Source organism: Pyxicephalus adspersus, chromosome 3 (assembly GCF_032062135.1).
Source record: "Pyxicephalus adspersus chromosome 3, UCB_Pads_2.0, whole genome shotgun sequence".
NCBI classification, from domain to species: domain Eukaryota; kingdom Metazoa; phylum Chordata; class Amphibia; order Anura; family Pyxicephalidae; genus Pyxicephalus; species Pyxicephalus adspersus.
The window spans coordinates 59,747,738-59,770,764 of record NC_092860.1 but is presented as its reverse complement, the minus strand read 5'-3'; the positions used below and the strand labels follow the sequence as shown (position 1 = coordinate 59,770,764).

Genomic DNA, 23,027 nt, shown 5'->3' with positions numbered 1-23,027 from the left:
TACTTTTAATAAAATTAAAGGAAAAACACAAAAATCAGCTTAAACATGACTACATAAACAAAGCTTGAAGCCATGGCAGGGGTCAGGCAGGCGGTGATGTCCAGGTCCAGGCAGAGATGTCAGAGTCCAAGCAGAGGTCAAAGCAGGCGGAGATGTCAGAGTCCAGGCAGAGGTCAGGGCAGGCGGCAGGCAGAGATGTCGGAGTCCAGGCAGAGGTCAAAGCAGGCAGCAAATGGTCAAAATTAGGCGAAGATCAGCAAAGGTAAGATAAGACACAGTGTTACACACTAGCCATCCAGGGAATAAGTGGCAATTTTTAAAACTTTGATTCTGTATTTTATTTGGGGTTTGTTTTGAATTATTTTGTATTTGATTGGATACGGGAGTTTATATCCAATCCAATACAAAATAAGGATTTGAATTTCCAAGTTATTACTTTTATTTTTTTTATTTTTTGTATTGGATTGGACACAGGAGTTTGTATTCAATCCAATATAAAATGAGCGTTTGAATTTACCAGTTATGTACTTTGTATTAATTTTATATTATTTTGTATTGGATTGGATACGCAAGTTTGTATCCAATCAAATACAAAATATAAATTTGAATTTCCAAGTTATTTACTTTTTTTTTTATTTTTTGTATTGGATTGGATACGGGAGTTTGTATTCAATCCAATACAAAATGACAGTTTGAATTTACCAATTACACACTTTGTATTTATTTGAATTATTTTGTATTGGATTGAATACAGGAGTTTGTATTGAATCCAATACAAAATGAATGAATGAGTTTCTATTTGAATTTCCCGCACACGCGCCGACGTCATCACGCACGCAGAGAGGAGCCGTCCGTTTTTTTTTTCACCGCCGGACGGCTTCTCCCTTCAGAGATCATCCGGCGCTGGAACGAGAAGGACGTCGGACGATCATCCGGGCGGCGGAACACAAGATGCCGGCTGGCGGAACACAAGATGCCAGCCGGCATCTTACCGGTCCCGCTGGCACCCGACGCTGGAGAGGGAGATCGACGGACGACGCTGGACGGAGGACGACGCTGGAATACGAAAACGACGCTGGATGAGCACAGGGGGACCAGGTGAGTAAGGATGGGAAAAATCTCGGGGTTAACCAACCAATTTTTTTGTGCCCGAACGAAGGTCGGGCTTAACGGCAAGGTGGTTAAAGTACAAAAATTACCCACAGTATAATTAATTAGTTCAATGATCAGCCTGTTTTCTGGATGCCTTGTAGATAACCTTTTTTCAAATATATACTTTCCCATTGAAGCATGCCCTATCGATTGCAAAACGTACACTCACCAGTACCCCTGTCCTATTAGGATTTGGTTCCAGGATAAGTGTTTCCCTGCTGATCCTTAATATGCTCTCCTTGTTTTTAAATGGTCTGGCCCTTTCCTCTGCTGGCGTCCCTCGTTGCTATGTATTGCCACTCCCATATGTGATAGATGATCAGACAGGCAACAAACTTTTACGTGCAGCCAACACTACATAATTAATAGGAGAAGTGTGCATTGCTGGTATCCCTGGCTATGAGGACGCAGACAGCCCTTCCTTATCAGGATCATATTTTTAAGTATATTATTTGAGGTGTTTAAGAAAATGATATGCTTTAAAAGTCCCAAGGCCAACGACCCAGCCAAAATGAAGTGTCCTTCAAATAAAGTAAACAATACTATTACACAACAACTTTACATACAATAACAGGAAGATAAAAAAAAGGGAGGGTGCGAATGGGGAGTTCAAAACAAAAGAAGAAGAGCGCCAACCAGTAACCAGACATCAGTAGAAAAAATATATGAGGTCAAACATCAACATCAACGTTCAACACCCCTTAGGTTACAAATTTTTAATACAGCAGGTGATAACGTAGTTTTCTAATATTGACAATAAAAATATAATACAAATAAGTACAATAGTACAAAAATATTGTTATTCACAGATTTGAAACTTGTGAGGTATACAGGGATATCAAGTTTAGAGTGAGATCATGAAGGTTGGCAGGTTGGCATTTACCCCCTTTGTAAACTTTTAAAATGTAAATTGAAGAAAAAAAAAGAGAAAAATAGGGGGGGTAAGGAGTTAAGGGTTACACAATGGGGGGGGGGGGGGCGAGGGTTGCCTGCTTGAATTATACATGATTAAAATCTAACTTTTTAAGGTTGTTTTTAAGTGTACATATCAATTTGTCATTGACCATTATCCAGTTAAGTTTGTTTCTGGTGAACTGAAGAAGAATAATGGAAGCTTTCCAATAACAAGAAATAGTAATCCGAGCAGCTAACATAGTTACATAGTTACATAGTTACATACTAGGTTAGGTTGAAAAAAGACATAAGTCCATCAAGTTCAACCACTAGGGAAAAAAACATATTCCACATATAAAACCCCATAAGACATAGTTGGTCCAGAGGAAGGCAAAAAACCCTTGTACAACTTGCTTCAACAGGGTAAAAAAAATTCCTTCTTGATTCTATGAGGCAATAGGATGTTCCCTGGATCAACAGTCACTGTATTTTTTCTTTAAAGCCTTAATACCCAGTTATATTCTGTGCTTCTAGAAAAACATCCAGCTTTTTTTTAAAGCAATCTATAGTAGTTGTTGAAACTACTTCCTGAGGGAGCTGATACCACATTTTCACAGACCTTACAGTGAAGAATTCCTTCCTTATCCGGAGCTTAAACTTCTTTTCCCCCAGACGCAAAGAGTGCCCTCTTGTTCTTTGTAATGATCTCAATGTGGATAATGGGGAAGAGAGTTTGCTATATTGACCGTTTATTTACTTATACAAGGTGATCATATCCCCCCTTAAAGGTCTCTTCTCAAAGGAGAATAGATTCAGTTCAGCTAATCTCTCCTCATAGCTGAGCTCCTCCATTCCTTCTATTAATTTAGTTGCCCTTCTCTGCACTCTCTCCAATTCCACAATGTCCTTTTTGTGAACTGGTGACCAAAACTGGACCGCATATTCCAGATGTGGTCTGACCAATGCTTTGTACAGGGGCAGAATTATGTCTCCATCTCTGCAGTCTATTCCTCTTTTAATACAAGAAAGTACTTTACTAGCTTTAGATATTGCTGCTTGGCATTGCATGCTGTTATTAAGTCTATGATCTACCAGAACCCCCAGATCCTTTTCCATTTCTGACTCCCCCGATTGTATTCCCCCTAGACAGTATGAAGTATGCATGTTATTAGCTCCCAAGTGCATAATTGTACATTTATCTATATTAAATGTCATTTGCCACTTGGCTGCCCAATCAAACAGTACATCCAGGTCTGCTTGTAGATTATAGACATCATGTATGGACTTAATTAATTTGGTGTCATCTGCAAACACAGAAATGGTACCTTTAATCCCAAACTCCAAATCATTTAGGAAGATGGTTACCAGTAAAGGTCCCAACACTGAACCCTGGGGTACACCATAAATAACCTTAGACCATTCAGAGTATGAATCATTAATTACAACTCTCTTGATGCAATCCTTAGGCCAGTTCTCTATCCATTTACAGATTGACTTTTCTAAACCTATCGACCCTAACTTGCAGATTACCTATCTGTGGGGTACAGTGTCAAATGCTTTAGCAAAGTCCAAGTACACTATATCAACTGCAATTCCACTGTCTACCTGTCTACTTACTTCCTCATAAAAAGAGAGTAAATTTGTTTCACAACTTCTGTCTTTCTTGAAGCCATGCTATCACAAATAATTATATTTTCTAGCAGAAGCTCCTCTATGTGGCTCTTTATCAAACTCTCTAAGACCTTTCCAACTATGGACGTTAAACTAAGGGGTCTGTAGTTACCTGGTAATGACTTTGCTCCCTTTTTGAAGATAGGAACCACGATCGGTACCTTACCAGTGACTAAAGAGTCTTTAAAAAATAGAAATAATGGCTTTGAAATAACTGAGCTCAGCTCTTTGAGGACACATGGGTGTAATCCATCAGGTCCTGGTGCTTTGTCAACCTTAATTTTTCCCAGCTGTTTTTCAATCATATCAATTCTGAGCCATTGTGACTCATTTAAGGCAGTGACATTGCTATTATGAACTTGGATTTGAGCTCTGCCATTTTCCTTCCTGTACACAGAGCTAAAAAAAAGTCTGCCTTGTCTTTATCCCCAGTTACCAACCTAGCGACATCCTTTAAGAGGCCTACATGCTCAGATCTGAACTTTTTGCTATTAATATATTTGAAAAAAATTTGGGGGTTTGCCTTACTTTCCTTTGCAACCAGTCTTTCATTTTGAAGTTTTGCACATTTTATCTCCTTTTTACATCTTTTGTTATATTCTTTATAGGTTTCAAGTGACAAAGGTGATCCTGCATTTTTTTTTTTTTGGAATGCCCATTTCTTGTTCCTTATGGCTTTTTTTAACATCAGCTGTAAGCCACATAGGTTTAAATTTTAGCCTCTTAAACTTATTACCCATTGGAAAAAAATTTTCAATGGGTAATATGTTTAAAAACTTTAAAAAGTTTGTTTTGTAGAACAGACATGAAACATTCCCATTTCTGTTCTGTGTTCCTTGAAGACAATATAGTCTCCCAGTCCAAGTCACAGAGAGCCGCCCTTAATAATGGAAAATTTGCTCTCTTAAAAATTAAATGTTTTTATCTTTACTGTTTTTGCTTCCTGTTTACAGCTAACATTAAATGAAATCATATTATGGTCGCTGCTACCCAGATTCTATTTTATTTGCACATTTGTTATAAGCTCTGCATTGTTAGAAAGAACTAGGTCCAGCAGAGTATGATTTCTACTTGGGGCTTCTTTAAACAGTACCAAAAATTATCTTGTATTAAATTCACAAATTTCCTCTGTTTTGCTGTTCCTGTAGTGCCATTACTCCAGACAATTTCAGGGTAGTTGAAATCTCCCATGGTTAAAACACTTCCACTTTTTGCTGCTTTTTCTATCTGTGCTAGTAGTTGATTTTCTATTTCTTCCTTAGCACTGGGGGGCCTAAAGCAGACTCCAATAATTAATTGTGTGTTATTTAACCCCACATTCAACTCCACCCATAATGCCTCAACCTCATCGCTTGTTCCATCCCCAATTTCTTCTTTCACATTCACTTTTAGATCACTTCTCACATACAGACAGACACCACCACCCTTTCGTTTGACTCTGTCTTTACGAAAGAGAGTATACCCAGGAATATTGACAGCCCAGTCATGTGACGAACAAAGCCAGAATTCGGCAATGCCAACTAAGTCATAATTCTCCTCACTCATTAAGGCTTCCAACTCCCCTATCTTGTTTGCTAGACTTCTAGCATTGGTGAACAGGCTCTTTAAACCATTGCTGCTTTTACCATCCTTGTTTGCCAAATCATTTTGTTTTTCAGTACCACTTGTACTGCACAATCCAATGTTTGTTTGTACATGGGAAGCACCTTACAATTATCCATAATCCTCCCCCCAACTATCCCCAATCCACCCTCCACTAGTGTCGGACCCCTGACTAACTTTTCTGCCACCTTATTTGACTGTCCCACCCCCCTCTGTCCTAGTTTAAATATCCCTCCAGCATTCCCCTAAATCTTTCCCCTAGCACAGCAGACCCCCTTTCATTTAGGTGCAAACCATCTCTGGCATACAGGTTGTACCCCAATGAAAAGTCAGCCCAGTGCTCTATGAACCCAAACCCTTCCCTTACAGGATATATTTAATTAGTCTAGTTAACTGTTTCGGGCTATATCCTCTAAGCACACTCTATTTTCCTCAGGATGTTGACCTGGGTTACAGAACAAATTAGGTTAAAAATGCGGATCCAAAATCTCTGAATCCTAGGACATCTCCACCAAGCATGGAGTACAGTGGCAGTCTCACCCCATCTTCGAAAACAAAGAGGAGAGACAGAGGGATTGACTTTATGGGTCTTAACCGGGACCAGGTACAATCATCAAAACCTTATAATTGGCCTCTATTATCGAAGTGTTCAGAGATATTTTGGTTTCATTAAATTTGTATTAAGGTTTTTCAATTTTTAAAGAACACATTACAAATATTAGAAATATATATCATATACAATATGCTACAATTCAAACAACAAAACGAACACAGTCCAAATAAAAATAAAGTGGTAAGCAGTACAATGTTTGCATAATATTTCATTTCTTTTGTTTGGCATACCTGAGTAAACTGGCAGTGTAGCAGGGCTGATACTAGCTTTGAACAAAAAAATCATATGCCTCTGGGTATTACCTAGCAACTTTTGTACCGACCGAAGGAGACAAATGACCATTGTTGACTGGGCTACTTTCCCTCAGAACCAAACCAGATCTTACCAGAATGGGGGTATATTGGGTAATAAAAACACTCCCCAAGGCTCCCATGTTGTAGAAAACTTTCACGGATATCATTCAAAATACTAGCTAGGCGTTCATTTAAGAAAGTGTTGTCTAACCGCATTTCATGATAAGGAATAGTTTGTTGTTTCCAGTTCTTTGCAATAGTTTGCTTAGCTGCCAAAAAAACATGTGCCCCTAAAACAAATTGGGTTTTAGTGAGATTGAGAGGCCTAAATTTTAGTAGGGCCACCCAGGGATCTCTAACCACACTTTTTTGGAACACAGTGCTCAACAATCTAAACACCCTACCCAAAAATCTTGTAACTGAAGGGCACCTCCACCATACATGAAGCTCAGTACCCAGTTCGTTACAGCTTCAAAAACATAGACCTGACCCTGCCTCGCACAGATGCCTTAGCCTAGATGGAACCATGTACCACCTCATCATAACCTTGTATGCCGCTTCCAATGTAATCACATTGATGGGAATTTTAGTCAATCTGGACCAATTGGTAGTTCAGAGATATTTTGGAAATGGACACTGATAGATCTTGCCATTCTTGTGCACTTTGCTCCACCTCAAAATCTGACCATTGTTTCATATAGGAAAGTTTCTTATCGTGTGAGAAGAGAGTGTTATATACTACCAAGATCCTCCCTTTGGATTCAGTTATAAAACTGCAGGTGTTTTCAAATCCAGTACACTGGTAGGGTGGTTTCAACCCTTTAAGTTTATTTTGAATAAAGGACCTGATTTGTTGATAATGGAAATGTTTGTATATGGAAGGGAGAGGCTCTCTTGTAAATGGGAGAGGCTCAGAATAGCCGTGCCATCAAGAAAATTTCCGATTCTGAAAAATCTTTGTTGTGCCACCAAGAGAATTGAGTCGGTTCACAACCTGGAGGAAATTCAGGATTATGCCATAGGGGTGTAAGTGGAGGATAGAGGGAGTGCGAGATAAAATTAGTTTTTTGTCCATCCCAAACTGAGAGAGCTATAAAAGTGAAGAGAATCACAGGTCTCTTAGAGGAGGGGATCCACATAAGGACCTCGATCGGTACTGAGGGGCATAATGTAATGCAACTGCATTAATGCGGTGAAGTTTGTCTCCCCAAACAAACTTTATGAGTTTGTTTTGGATATTCCTTAAGAACAGCCTGGGTATAGCAATTAGGAGGGTGCGAAAAAGATAAAGCAATCTGGGTAAAGTGTTCATTTTGATTGTAGCAACCCCCCAAACCAGCAGGAGGGACTCGAACACCATCTATTCAGGACCTCTAGCTTTTGCATGAAACAGGGGTGGGTAATTAGCTGAGTACAGATCATGGTGAGAAGAGGTAATCTGAATGCCTAGATGGGTGATTGCTTTGGGTTTCCATGTTAAGTCAAAATTATCTTTGAGTTGGGTGACTATGTTTGCAAGCAATTAAATATTTAGGGCCTCCGATTTGGCTCTATTGACTTTTAGACATGACACCTCTGAAAGGGAGCTCAACTCTTTAAATAAGGTGGGCAAGGAGATGAGAGGAGAAGTTAAATACATTTAGGCATCATCAGCAAAAAGTCCACATTTATGTTTTTAAGGACCACATCGGATACCCTTGATGTCAGGATTAGGCCTTACAGCTATTGCTATGGGTCCAACTGCTAAAGCGAAAAGTAAAGTGGAGAGAGGGCAGCCTTGTCTGGTGCCTTTGCGGATATTAATCAAGGGTGAGTAGTGTCCTTTAATTGCTATTTTGGCGGAGGGGGAGGAGTATAGGGGATATAATCTGGCAAAACGCTGGGCCAAAACCAATTTTAGGAAGAAGGGCTTTCGGATAATCCCATGATATACTGTCAAAAGCTTTGTGTAGATCTAAAAGGAGTAACATCGCTTCTCTTTTTGTCCCGTCATCCCAGTTACTGTTTACTGCTGAAACCAGGTCTATTTCACGTTCGTTTACGTTTTGGTGGGGGCTTGTCGATGGTGAAGAAATCTAGGCACAGGGATAGAATTTTCGTCATAATTTTAAGATCACAATTAGCGAGATAGGTCTATAGTTAGAGATTTCAGCAGGGTCCTTGCTCGGTTTGGGCATTACAAATTAGGGATTTATTATCTTCTACAGGTACTTCAATTTCTTTGCCAGGGAATTTGAAATAGTCTGAAAGATGATTAGCTAAAATATTGTTAAAAGTCTTATAATAAAGGTTGGGTAAGCCATTCGGACCAGGGTAACTATTAGTTTTAAGATTTTTAATGGCTCCCATGACTTCCTCAGTCGTAAATTCTTTATCTAGGATGTTGGGGATTTGCGTAATCTCGGAATTGGAAGCCTAGAAAAAAATGTTTTTAATTTAGAACTATCTTTGGACTTTGGTTCTTCATAGAGCATCTGGTAGGAGCTATGAAATGCTTCCAAGAACAATTTTGGGTTTTGGGATAATCTTCCATCGCCCAGCTTGATTCAACTCTGTCCCTTTTGACTACAATAAAAAAAAAGCCCTTACCTTCTAGCTTCCTTGTTCAGTATCAAGCCTTTGCGACAGAAAAAAAAATGAAGTGAGGGGACTGCTTTGTCAGGAGGAGTTGCCAGGAAAGGAAAATTACATGTAAGTATGGCAACAATTTTCCCTTTTCCAGGCACTCCTCCTGCCAGCACACCTATGGAATGTAGCAAGCAAAAAATTAAATTCTGAAGGGAGGGCTAAAAATACACAACTCCAGACAACTGATATTGCTGCAAAAGAATTCTTTTTATTCATCTTTTAAGTTTTCTTGAATGCTGAGTGTATTGTTCATGACCCAAACATTGCATCTGTGTCCGAGATGAGAATTCATTTATTATGTCTAATGAACGTATTGGGCGACTTACATCTGGCTGCTTTGCAAATTGTTGCCGATGGAACTTTTGCGTAGGAAGCCCATGATGTCAACATGCCCCTCCTTGAGTGGGTCATCTCTTGTGGTGGAGTCAAGCCCATGAGGGAGTAGTAATTATTGATTGTTTCCAGAATCCATACAGAAATGATTCTTGCAGGAGCCGCCTGACCTCTTGGAGGTCCACTGGGATATACGAACAAGTTATACGTATTTCTGAAACCTTGTGTTCTTTGCAAATAGGTGGATATTATCGGAACCATATTCAATTTTTCTGACTTATCCCCCTTTCCTGTATTTCTGCCTGTGTTATATTTAATTCTGGTAGTATTGCTTCCCAGTTTAGGTGAAACACTGATGAAACCTTCGGAAGGGATTGTGGAGATGAACGTAAACATACCCTTTTTTAGGAGACTGAACAGTAAGGTTCTTTACACAACAGCGATTGAAGCTCTTCGAGCTGATGTAATTGCTGTCAAATAAACCTCCACGTTAACTTTTCTATAGAACATACCCCAATGAGATGGAAAGGAGCTAGTAAGAGAGCTTTAAGTACTAGCAGCAAGTCCCATGTCAGGAATAATGGTCTTACCAATGGTCTGATCTTAATTGCTTTATTTATTTGCCTTTAAAAGTTGTTGAATTAGCATATTATCAACCCACTTTGTTGCCATCAGTACTGATAACGCAGATACTTGTAATTTTATAGTACTGTAACTAAGGCCTTTATCCAGTGCTGATAGTAAGAATTCCAGGTTTTGAGCTGAGGAAGGCTCTGTTAGAGAATCCTGCTTCTTGAGCCATCTGTGAATTTATTTTTCATATTCTAGAATACACTCTGTTAGTTGTTGGTTTACATGTCTTTAAAAGAGTTTCAGCAACTCTTTATGACACACCTGCTGCTATATACCTGTTCCTTTCAACAGAAAGGCAGTCAGCCTCCAATGATATGGTGTGGGTTTGCTCCAACTTCCTTGTACCAACAGGTTCTCCTGGTCTAGTAGAAACCAAGGTAGAGCTATTAGCATTTGGTTTACTAAGGAAAACCATTGTCCTCTTGGCCAATGCGGAAGGATTATTATTGCTACCTTTGCTTCTCTCCAAATCTTCAAAAGGATTCTGAAAATTAACAGTATTGGAAGGAATATATAAAGAACTGTGAAATTCCAACTGATGGAAAAAGCATCCTGCGCCAGCACCTGGATGCAATGAAATCTGGTACAGAAGATTGGGATCTGAGCATTAAGTGGAGAAGCCATTAGATCAACCACTGGAGTCCCCATCTTAGAAAGATCGGCTATAGATGTTGGAATTCAAGGCCCATGCTGGGATCTGGGATCTGCTTAGCCTGTCTGCTGTCTGATTTTGTGCCCCAGGAAGATAGGTCATAGAGAGGTCTTGTCGATGTTCCTCTGCCCCTCTGAAAATTATTGATGTTATCTGAGGCAAACGGTGACTTCTCATTCTACTCTGTTTTGCAATATACATTACTGCTGTCCTGTTGTCCATCAGGATCTTTACTCTCTTGTGTGCTAGAATCTTTAAAAAAGCTTTCAGTTCCTGCTATGCCACCATCAATTCTAGACAGTTGGAACTGGTTGTTGAAGGAACCTTCCATTGACCTTGAGCCTGGTATTTCTTGCAATGGGCTTCCCAACCAATTAAACTTGTATCTGTATTGAGAATTATCCAATCTCCTTGTTCTAATGAGACCACTCTGGACAAATTCTGTGTAAATGTCCACCATACCAGATCCCTTCAGAATGGTAATGGAAGGTGAATCTCCTGTTTCAGCGATACTCGCTTTAACTGGGTTAGAAAACATATCTGTAATCTCCCTATCCATCCAAGGAACCACTGGGATGCAGGAATTCATTACCCTAGTAACCTTGTGCATTCACCTTTTGGGTTCCTGAGAACTTTAAAGCTCCTTCTCTCATTTGACTTATCCTGCATAGTGGCAGGAAAACTTTTGCTTTCTTTGTATCGACTATTACCCCAAGATATTCCATTACTTGGGTAGGACACAGTTGACTCTTTTGATGGTTTATCAACCAACCGATTTGTGCTAAAATGGTTGATACTCGTTCTCAGTCTTTGACAAGCTGCTTCTCAGAATCTATGCTTCTCAAAGACATATACCTTGAAGTCTCAGAAAGGCCACTACTGCCACCAAAATTTTGGATAAGGTTATTGGGACTATTGCGAGATCAAGCGGTAGGCATGTAAATTGGAAATGCTTATTGACCATTGTGAAACAAAGATATTTCTGCTCTCTTGGAATAATTGGAACATGCAAATATGCATCTTCTAGGTCGATAGAAATCATCCATGCACTGGGGTAAAGAACTGCCAGAATAGTCTGTAAGGATTCCATAAGGAAAGCGTTTTATTCCATAAAGAGCCTTTAATAAAATCCTGTCTCTTGTTCTTTCATGGGTACAGGTATTACCGCTTGTGCTCTGTAGAGCTCTTGAACATAAGAGAAGAATTTCCAGCTTTGATACCTCTGCCGGAAGGACAGTTTGGACGAAATGAGATTGTGAAGGACTTCGAGCAAACTCTATTTGGTACCCCAGGGATACAACTGATACTACTCAGGTGTCTGGAATCTTGTCTTTCCATACTCCTGTGAATCTTAAAAGTCTGGCACCAACCTTCAAACCTTAGACAGAGCCACCTTCAAAACTGCTTGATTGATGACTTAGTTGATTGAGAGATCTTAGACTTTGATGGCCTGTGATAAATGCAAATCTGTATTGTACCATCCTGTACCTGTCTCAACAGAATTTCCTATTAGCTAACTCCACTTCAACAATTATTCTTAAAATGCAATAAATTATTTTGGACTTTTTCGTTAGTTTGAAATGGGGCCTGTCAGAGGTGGGAACTAAATGGGAGCCTCACACTTTACATGGCTTGTTTTGACTTTACATGGGCTGCCAGTTTGGGATTACATGTCCCAGGGTTCAGCTCTCTTTATTAATGCCAGTAGTGGCTGGGTGTGCAAAGGCACTGACACGGCATATCCAGGAAACTTTTTGTTTTTGTAGGTCTTACCTGTAGCTGGAATGGTACTAGGAACAGGTTACATTCAAGGGAAGTGGATAGTACTGGATTGCCTGCATTATCATGCAGACCACCATGATTATCATGAATATCATGAATATCGTGGCCACTTGCAGTGCTGACTGCAAGATGACAATACTCCTCTGTGTGTCTCTGACAGTCCAACCACAAAGGATCAAAACTGAAAGTAAAATACTCCACGCATACACTACACAGTAATAAATATTGAGATATATACAGTTGTAGTTCAATGGAAAATAGACACAGAGCACACAAGTGGCACATGTTATTCTAAGAAAGCCTATGTAGACCGCATGATGTGTTAATACATGTGCAATAACGCATTTTGTATTACATGCTCATTAAGGTATGCTAATGCACAAAAAATAGCACAAGATATTTTTTTCTACTGAGCTGCAATGCAGGTCAAAAAATTGCTCCACATCATAACAATTCATGTGCATTACTGAGCATTGCAGCGTCCCCAGAACGGAGTAAAATTGAGACTACTAACTTTGCTACCACTCCCCTTTTTTATCCCCTAATATAACAATATATTAAAAGAATATATTTACCTTACTTTTTTTAGGATTGTATTATTCTATTCAGTGTCATTATTATAAATTAACACTTCATGTTAATAAGAAGTAAGCTAAAAAAAAAATATTAACAAGAAGTGTAATTTCTGTTAAATTTTGTGCTAATTATAAGTGTGCCTAGTATATTTACTGTATCCACAGCTAACAGTACATTAGCATAGTGATCTGTAGGAATTCTGCAATCTGCATATCATTACCTAATTTACAAACAGAACAAAGACCCAGCTTTTGCTTTTTTATTTCATTCAGTATTAATTCTAAATATAAAGATTTTTATTCATCTGACCTGTATATACAACCAAGGCTAATATTAGCCAACTTTTTTTTCAAAATATATTTTTTTAGCTAAGGTGTCAGTTGAAGGCTGCTGAATTTGTTGACCTACATAATTTCACATCTTCAACTACATTTTTCTGATGCATTAATGTGCCACATGTGCATATTAGATCAACAGAGCCCCCTTCTGTTCATCAGTAGTGTAGCATACTTCAAACATTTATCAACAGCAAACCTTTTCCTAGTGAGATTTGTATGCCAACATTAATGACCACCTTCGGAAAATGCTGGTAGTCTCTTTATCTAACTGGGCTTCTAGTATTGGTAATTTTATGGCACTGGTCCTGAACAAGCATGTAGAATGTGAAGTCATAATTCCTAATCTGCATGTTTCTTGGATCAATGACTCAGAAAGTATATAACTATTACAACAGCGCAGCTGCCAGGAAAGAAGATAAGGTTTAGCAATCTCTGCCTTCATATAGATCTAAAGGTGCGTACACACTTCCAATTTTTATCGTTCCAATCGAACGACGAACGATCGATTGGGCAAAAAATCGTTCGTAAAAAAGTAACCAACGACGCCGACGAACGAGGAAAGTCGCTGGAAATGAACGACCGGACCGGCGGATCGGATTGGATGACGATCGTTGAACATCGTTCGTGTGTACGGTCGTTCGTTGATCGTCCATGTTCAGAGCATGCGTGATGAACGAACGTCCGTTCACTTTCCTGTCGTGCACATAGTTCCTCTATCGCTCAAACGATCGTATCTATTGTGTGTACAATATCTACGAACGATCGTGTCGTTAACTCTATGTGCAGGATCGGTGCTATACGATCGTTCGTGTATATCGTGCAGGAACGTTCGTCGTTCGTTTTCCGACGATAATAATTGGAAGTGTGTACGTAGCTTAAGCTTCTATTTCTTTAAGGTCTTGTGAACATAGAAATATATGAACTGTTATGGCTGACAATGCATGTCTGGAAGGGTAATTCTTTTCACGGCTCTATTACCTAGGGAATCTCTAACCTGGATAAAGCATGCAGCCTACATGTAAGGATGTACTACATTTTAACCTTTGTGGAAAATCAAAGTCAAAATATGGCTAAAAAAAAGCATCCAGCAACCCCTCAAAGTAATTGCAAAGCCCCCTGAACATGCTTGGGGTAATGGGGGTTGGAGAGGTAGGAAAGACTTTGTGTATCATGTAGTGAGTAAAATTGCTGTAGAAACATGTCAAGTGAAATAAAAATTAAAAGCTTTGTTGATTTTCCATAAATGTGTGTTTTCCTATTTAGCCTATCTTTTATGATCAAGTCCAGCGATCAAAGAGTGATAGATGAATAAACTAGCACTGTACACACAACACTATTCTGTTCTATGGAGATGGGAGGGTGGAGAACAAGTGAGCAGCACCCCACTGTACTCCTCTCAATTAACTTTTAAAACAGTCATTCTCTGTTGGTCGTTCATGGATACATCCTTACTGATGAACACACGTCAGATTCTTGCCTGAGATGAGCCTGACTGTTCAGATCAGGCGATAATCATCTGACGTGTGTACATAGTTTTAGTATTTAGAGTTGCCCAAGTTTTCTGGAAGAACTACCACATATTTTTATACCCTTATTACCTAAATATACCACAGCTCCAGCAAAACAGTATATTTATCAGAATAAAAGTGATCAAATAAGAGAAGTTTATAGTTAGGATTGGATATCCTTTAAATTGTACTGTTACTTTGCAAATGTTGCAATCCCTCTCAAGTTTAGTTAGAGATGAATTAAATTAAAGGAAAAAAAAACATGCAGGAGGCTTTTACAAGTGTTTTTAAGCTTCCATGAAAGCTTCCATTGAAAAAATGGGTTTTTTTTTAAGATTTTTAGCAGGACTTAGGAATCTGGAAGCCCCCTTTAATAAAGAGACTCCCAGATCTCCACCACCCCACCCTGAGGAATGAGTAAAGGGGTACATAAAACCCCTTATTCATTCCCTGAAGGGATTAAAATATGTGTAAAAAAAAATAGGATGAGGCTTTAATTTTAAAGTATTTTATAAAATGTGTGCTTTGTGTAACTAAACTTTTTTTTTTTACAGGTTATCCCACAATGACAGGATGATTCCCACGGCTGCATTTATTCATGAGCACAGCCGTGGGACTCCTCCTGACAGTGGGAGGTCCCCGGGCACTAGGGGTAAATGAGAATAAGGCTCCCCAATAACCTCTAGTGCTTTGTGATTGGCTGAGAAAAGGGAAACCCTGATGACAGCTCAAGCATCATCAGGATTTCCCTTTCCCCAGCCAATCAGGGAGTTGAGCTATCAGCAGAGTTGTACTCTGCTATGCTGACAGCTCCGCTCTTGATTACTCTCACAGCCCTAGAGGAACTGTAGTATGTGTTCTTTGATACAGAACACACTGCAGAACATTTTGTAAATTGTGCCATAAGTGGGGTCATTTATTTGGTATTCTGCACATGTGACAGATATTATGTGCTGAAGACAAAACGTGCATTGCGCAGAAGGATATAAGAGCAGATTTACCTCATCTCACCATCCCATTGAGTCGGCATGTCGGATTGAAACACAATTATGACACTAATGTACTTTAGATTTATTGCTTTAGAAAAAATTCAAATAAACTCAAGGGGTGGTGATTTGGATAGAATCTTACTACAATGTGAAACCAGATGGATTCACCCAACTTATAGCAAATTATTTTCCCGGTCTCATTGACACATTCAGTTTCAAATCTTTTTTGCAATTATAATATTGGGGTTCTTTTTTTCTTTTTTCTTAACTATTTGATCTTCATTTTTTATTGTTTGCAATCATATCTTTATTATGATCTAATTTTGGTGCTCTTCATTTCTGGGACCTGCAGCAGAATCATGGTGCTCAACAAAAGTGCCTTTTATGTCTCCCCAATTCCTAATCTGGATGACAATATTTTCCGGGTTTGTACTTACTGATATCCCCTTTGGGACGGGGGTTCTGTATAACTCCTCTTATATCTCCATCTCCCATTAGTCGTGCTCGCTGAGGGCTAATATTATTATTATCATTTCCATTATTCCCTCTCTTTATCTTTAAATTACTTTCCTTACATGTCTCTTTCTTTATTTTCATTTTATTTCTTCTTTGTTCACCTTTTCCTTCTTTCCCTTACTCTTCCCTTTTCTTTCTTTCGTCTTTTTTCTCCCCTGTTCCCCTTTTTTATATATAAAATGTTTACGCACTTCATATTATGTCCCTTTATTTTACTATTTACTATCCCTTCTGAATATATAAGCCCCGTTCTCGTTCCACTCCGGATATCATTGACGTCCGGGCTGGAACACATCTGCGTTCCACCCACGGCATTTTCTGTGGTTTTGATTGCATCCTGCGTTCCACCCCGGACTGTCTAGTATCGGCTCCCCCCGATGACATCATCAATCGGGGTTGGACTTCATCCGACTTCATCCGGGACGCCGATTAGCGGGTTTCGGAAATCTCTGGCTCGAGGTAGGTATAAGAGCTCGGGACAACTGCTGCTGGACTCATGGGCTTCCTGACCTCTATGGAGTCCCCCCCCCACCTTCCCCCCTTTTTTTTCTCTTTAATCTTTTTGTGGAAGATTACGGTCTCATACCTTAATACACTCATCTAAAATTGTAAGTAGCATTTGACAATTTGGGATTGGCAATTATCTCCTTTTAGTTTATTCGGTTCTGTGGGTTTGGGTGAGGCATATTAAAAGCAAATTATAATAGATATAGTGTAGCCCATTTCCTAATGTATTGTACTAGGGACTATATTTCACCGCTCCAATTATTATTATTATTATTATTATTAATAAACAGGATTTATATAGCGCCAACATATTACGCAGCGCTGTACAACTCTTATCTATTTATTTAATTTATCTAATCACATTATATTTATGTATTTATTACAGTGGGCTCCTTACTCTCAAGTTGGAGAAATCTCCACTTATTAATGAAAATACTTTTGTCTGTGTCTGGTTGCCACCTGTCGTATTGTAGCAGTCTTCCATGTCTCTTGTACTGTTCCCTGGCCAGGTTTCAGTTGCACCATTTAACTTGGTGGTGTGTGTTTATTTTTGTTGATTATGGAATATATCACATTGTGTATTAAAACACTATTTATTTTGTATTTCATTTTAGTATACTGTACTTTTCTGTTCTGTATGTAGTTATGCCCTGATGAAGTGAATTTATTTTCTGCGAAATGTGTTGTAATTTGCAAGATTATATACTTTGTGTTAGGTTATTATGGTATACCAACCAATGTTACTTGTTTGCTTAAGCCTAAAGTTGTGTATGGAAATCCAATATTAAAACATGGAGACTTTCTTAGTCTGTATTTTGTTTAATTAAACTTATACTTATTGTTTTATGTGTACTGCCTTTAATGTCCCACAAAATTTTTGCATGTTTGTTTCATACTGGTTCCAGAATCCACTATGAGATTATGTGAGCTTTGTGACATGGTGTGGTATGCTGTTTGAAGTCGCCATCAGAAGATGAGACTACTGCAGTCATGAAAAGATGGACAACAATAATACAGAAGATTGTGGCATTTAAACAATGCTCGGTACTTGGTGGCCCTTAGTGTGCCAAGAAATTTAGTCTATATTTAGTTGGCAGGACTGGCACCCAGTGTGGTTTACTGGTGCTGTAGTCATATTGTGTGTTCAAAGATTTTCCTCTGAATACCTCCTTTTAAGGTGGGTATTTAGTTGTCTAGTGCTTTTCCAGCAGCTTCAACAAGTGTGGTAATTCTCCTCTAACTTACGGCAATAACACTAGATTTTCACACAGAAAACTGCCCCTCCACTGGATTTTAACCCTTTTTCGGACCATTTTCTTTCAACCTAAGAGATGGTTGTACAAAAATCCAACAAATCAGCAGTTTCTGAAGTAATCAGACCTGTCTTACACCAACAACCATGCCACATTCAAATTTATTTTAATGCCCTTTAATCCCCATTCTGATGCTCAGTTTGAATCTCAGCAGGTCACTTAATGTCTACATGTTAAACACATTGAGTTGGTGCCATGTAATTGGCTGATTATATATTAACAAGCAGTTGAACAAGTATACAACAATAAACTGGCCAGTAAGTGTCTTGTATTTATATCCTTGCTGTGGCTCCCCTGTTTCACAGTTGGCAAAAGACATTGTGGATTAAAGGCATTTTTGTTGTGCTTTATCCTAAGTATAAAGCTATAGGAAGTATCCTAATTACAGTTCAAGGGGATGCTAGTTTTAAAACACGAGTTAGGAGTTCCAAAGAGGCCAAGCAATGCCAATGCAAACAATATTTTACAAACAATACTTAAAAAGTTCCCCAAAACATAGGAACACTGCCGAGAACAATTAAAAAAAAAAAAACAATGACCGAGATAGACTGCAATTCTAGTCAATCAACCAAATTTATATTGTTAAAGTACATATGCTTGCATGTGTTCAAGGATTTATAATTCTTTTCAGCCAGTCCTGTGATTCACACAACTTTACCGCTTGACATGGCCACTAGCTATTCCTTTTGAAACGGGAGTAAAGTCTGTTTACCAAAAAGTGCTGAAAGTGTTTTTTTCTTTACACTACCCACCTTTATGTACAGTCTTTTCATGGTTCCATGCCAAAATGAAGTTGATACCATATGAATGAGTTAGATCATTGACCCAACCTGACCAGTGAAGATGACCAAAGATAAAACCCATAAGAAGACTGGGTGGGACTTGTGGTTCTGGCGCCCAATGTAGCAGCGGTGTGTAGGACGGCTGCGGCTTCATTCCACTCCTGTGCCTCTGACTTCACCCCGCTTCCCCACTGTTCTGTGTAGTGAGAGTTCGGAAAGCGGAGGACAGATGGAGCGCTACATCTCGGGCTCTCAGTCCTCCAAACGTTCCCAGCAGAAGCAGACAGGAAGGAAGGCATCCCAGGCCAAGATGGCCGATGCAACGTGGGATTATGCGGAGGACTCCTTCAGCCCAGGTAGGACTGAGTCTTCTACTCACCCCTGCATGGCCAAAGACTACACCACTGGCCATTGAGGTCTCTCAGCATCTTAAGCCCACTCTGCTACAGAACATTAAGAATGCTTTGCAGCAGCACCTGCAACCCCTAACAGAAATTGTCACTAAACATGGGGAAGAGCTGCATGCTATGCAACAATGCATTAGTGACTTGGAGGACGATCTATTGAGCACAAGTACACAGCAACAAGTGAGTGACCAGTACCAACAACTACAGGAAAAAGTTATAGATCAGGAGAATAGAGCTTGCTCCAATAATTTTCGAGTTTTTTGGTGTCCCTGAAAAAAAAAGGCATTCGAGTTAGAGAAAAGCTCTGCTCCATTACTCAATTCCCAAATCTTTGGGGCTTAAAGTACCCATGAAGATAGAGAGGGTTCACAGATTGGGACCCCCTGAATACAAAAAACCATTCCCTCGCCCGATTATTGTGCAATATCACCACTTCACCGACAAGATGCTTCTTTTAAAAGCATATCAGGGGCATGATCATTTTTGTATTGAACATAATAAGAGTTCAGCTGTTTTCTGACTACTGAGACCACCAAACCACGCCAGGCCTTCTCTCTCCTATGCAAAGAAGACAAGGAGATAAGAGTAGAAGATTGTGTTCACTGTTTATCGAACAATACTTACCACCACATCCCACAATGGAGAAGGAAGTCGTTTGTGATATGTTTTGGAACTTTTCTGGGTATGCATATTCTGAAAGTGCAGTTAGTTTTCTTCTATCACGTCAGTTTTTTTTTTTTTTTCTCTACCGCTTATATTAATGCAAATACTATTAATGCACACTGTTACCAGTGTGGTCAGAGGTTGTGCTCTGCTCCACCTAGTGAAGAAGCAAAATGTAATTTTTCTACTTACAAGTATTTCCTTTCTTTCGGATCATGTCTGGCTCTGCTGTTTCTTGTCGTAAGTGCCTAAACAATCCTGATTCATTTTGTTATATCTGGCAATTTCACCATTCCCAGTCAAAGGGTGAACATTAGCACATTTGTAGAGCAAGCCTATTTAGCATATTTCAAACGTAAACTTGGTGGTCAAGATAAGTCTTGGCCCCTCATAAGGTGTGCAGTGTGTCGAGGGTTTACATGTGGACAAAGGGAACACGCGATAAGATGCCATTTCGTATAACTATGGTTTGGCGAGAGCCAGGAGATCATTTCAGTGACTGTTACTTTTGAATAGTGAAAACTTCAGCATATAACCAGAAAAATAAATGAAACAGAGTACCTAGTCTACCATCGGCTTTATGCCCAGTGGCTCATTCAGATTAAATCCCAGTGTTTTTTTTTTTTTTTTAGGTGACAACAATGATGAAGAGTTTGAAATTGAAGAGGACTCGCCAGATCAAAAAGGATTTGATCAGCATTAGTTGAGTGATTTTCATTTTGTGAAGAATATGCATACATAAAGAGAATAATTGAGTTGTTGAAATATCCCCAACACAATTGGGTTATCTGTGTTGACCTTAAAATGGTATTCTTCCTTCTTGGTCAGCAACACGGATACACCAAGTATCCCTGTTATCTGTGCATGTGGGACAACAGAGCTTGTGAGAGGCATTGAGTGGAAAGGAATTGGCCTCCAAGATCTGCCCTAAAACCAGGTTATACAAACATTGTACATGAGCCACTTGTTGATAGAAAGAATATTATATTCCCGCCTCTGCACATGAAACTGGGTCTGATGAAGCAGTTCTTTAAAGCTTTGCCAACTGAAGGAGACTGTTTCAAGTACCACATTTTGACATTTCCTAGCCTGTCATTTGAAAAAATTAAGGCCAGTGTGTTTGACGGTCTACAGATTCAGCAGCTCCTCAAAGATGAACATTTCATCAGGACAATGTTAGAAGTCAAAAAGAATGCTTGGTTATCATTAAAAGCCATGGTCAAGGACTTTCTTGGAAACAAACGAGCAAATATTTACACAGAAATTGTCCAGAAACTCTTGGAGAGCTACAAAATGCTTGGTTGCAATATGAGCATCAAGGTGTATTTTCTGCATAGCCATCTTTCTAACTTCCCGGAAACCCTTGGTGCAGTCAGTGATAAGCAAGGTAAACAATTCCACCAGGATTTGAAGTTCATGGAAGGACAGTACCAAGGTAGATGGAATGAACATATGAAGGCTGACTATTGTTTTAGCATCCGGCGGGATTGTCCTAACATTGAACACTCCAAGAATATACTCATACTATAAACGTAAATTTTTACCTTAACCGTTTACCCGATAAATTTTCAAATGTTTTACTATAAAAAAAAATGTCCCAGAGTAACAATAAATCCTTTTTTATGAACAAAAGAAATTTAAATTATCTGTACATTCAAGGTATTTAATTATTTTTTCATTGTATGTTTTTTGACAAAAATGGAGGGTATTAGTAAAAAAACAAGTGTAAGATCTAACCTAAGGTACTGGCACCTTGATATGCCTACACATCATTAACCCATCATTAGGTTATAGCATTTAAGTATTTACAATTTTATAACAGCATTTATTCCTGCTCTTAGCAGCATCTGTAAATAAAATTCCCAAACTTCAGATTGGAAAATAAATATTTTACATTAGGGCTGGTTGGAGGATGTGTTCAAGGTCAGGAAACACTTATGAGGCAAACTGTCAGCCACCTCTTATGCCTTGGCTGCATTCCAGCTCAGCAGGATAAAGGAACAATCTTCTACAGCAAAGCTGCAAGACCCGCTGAGATGCAGTACAATTACATAAGGCAGCAAACTGCTCAACGTGTTTATATTTTTTCACAAACCATATTGATGGTAACAATACTGACAGGCAGGCTTTTTGTCAAATGAGACAAAGGTGAACAGTTACATTTTGTTATGGTATATCCAAACCGGTTAGGGTGAGTTAGGGCAGACGAACCAAAAGCTCTCAATCAATCCAGTACAAAACACAGCAAAGCCTTTTTAAAATATAAAAGCCATCCAAAAAATAAAGGTCCTATTCATGGACAGTGGCTAAAAGGATACACAACGTGCCTTTATGCCCCAGGCTGAAATCTGACCGACCTCTTAGATTGTAAGCTGTTCACGGCAAGGTCCTCTCCTCCTGTGTCACTGCCTTTCTGTCATTTGCAACCCCTATTTAATATATAGCGCTGGGTAATACTTGGCACTATCTCTGTGTTTGCAGATGACACCAAACTATGTATTCGAATTATGTTCATATAGGATGACTATAATCTACAAGCAGACCTGGATGTACTGTTGTACTGTACTGATCACCCTGTGTAAATTATTAAACGGTCCATATAGAGAACTCTCTTCCCCATTATTGACTTTGAGATCATTACAAAGAACAAGAGGGCACTCTTTGGGTCTGGAGGAAAAGAAGGGATTCTTCACTGTAAGGTCAGTGAAAATGTGGAATTGACTCCCTCAGGAAGTAGTTTCAGCAACTACTATAGATTGCTTTAAGAAAAAGCTAGATGTTTTTCTAGAAGCACAGAATATAACTGGGGTATTAAGGCTTTAAAGTTAAAGTAACAGTGACTGTCGATGCAGGGAACATCTGATTGCCTCATGAAATCAGGATTTTTTTTCCCCTGTTGAAGTAAATTGTACCAGGGTTTTTTTGCCTTCCTCTGGACCAACTATGTCTTATAGGGTTTTATATCTGGGATATGTTTATCTCCCTAGTGGTTGAACTTGGTGGACTTACGTCTTTTTTCAACCTGACCTACTATGTAACTATATAAATCCTGTTTAATAATATCATCAATCGGGATTTGTGCGGATGTTCAAAATTCTAATCTGGTACTTCATTTTACAGGTATTTTACATTAAAAATTTAATTCAAAATGTAGTGCTCAGTATTTCTCATTTTT

The 23,027-nt window shown here is 39.0% G+C and overlaps 1 long non-coding RNA gene across 2 annotated transcripts; it reads left to right on the top strand.

The window, feature by feature from the left end:
• Nucleotides 1-5,787: 5,787 nt before the first annotated feature.
• Nucleotides 5,788-21,488, top strand: LOC140326363 (uncharacterized). 2 transcript variants are annotated; one of them, XR_011919839.1, is made up of 2 exons: nt 5,788-16,639; nt 17,073-21,488. It is a non-coding gene; the product is annotated as an uncharacterized lncRNA (long non-coding RNA). The 2 variants fall into 2 exon arrangements; XR_011919840.1 differs by having other exon boundaries at nt 5,788-16,788.
• Nucleotides 21,489-23,027: the final 1,539 nt, after the last annotated feature.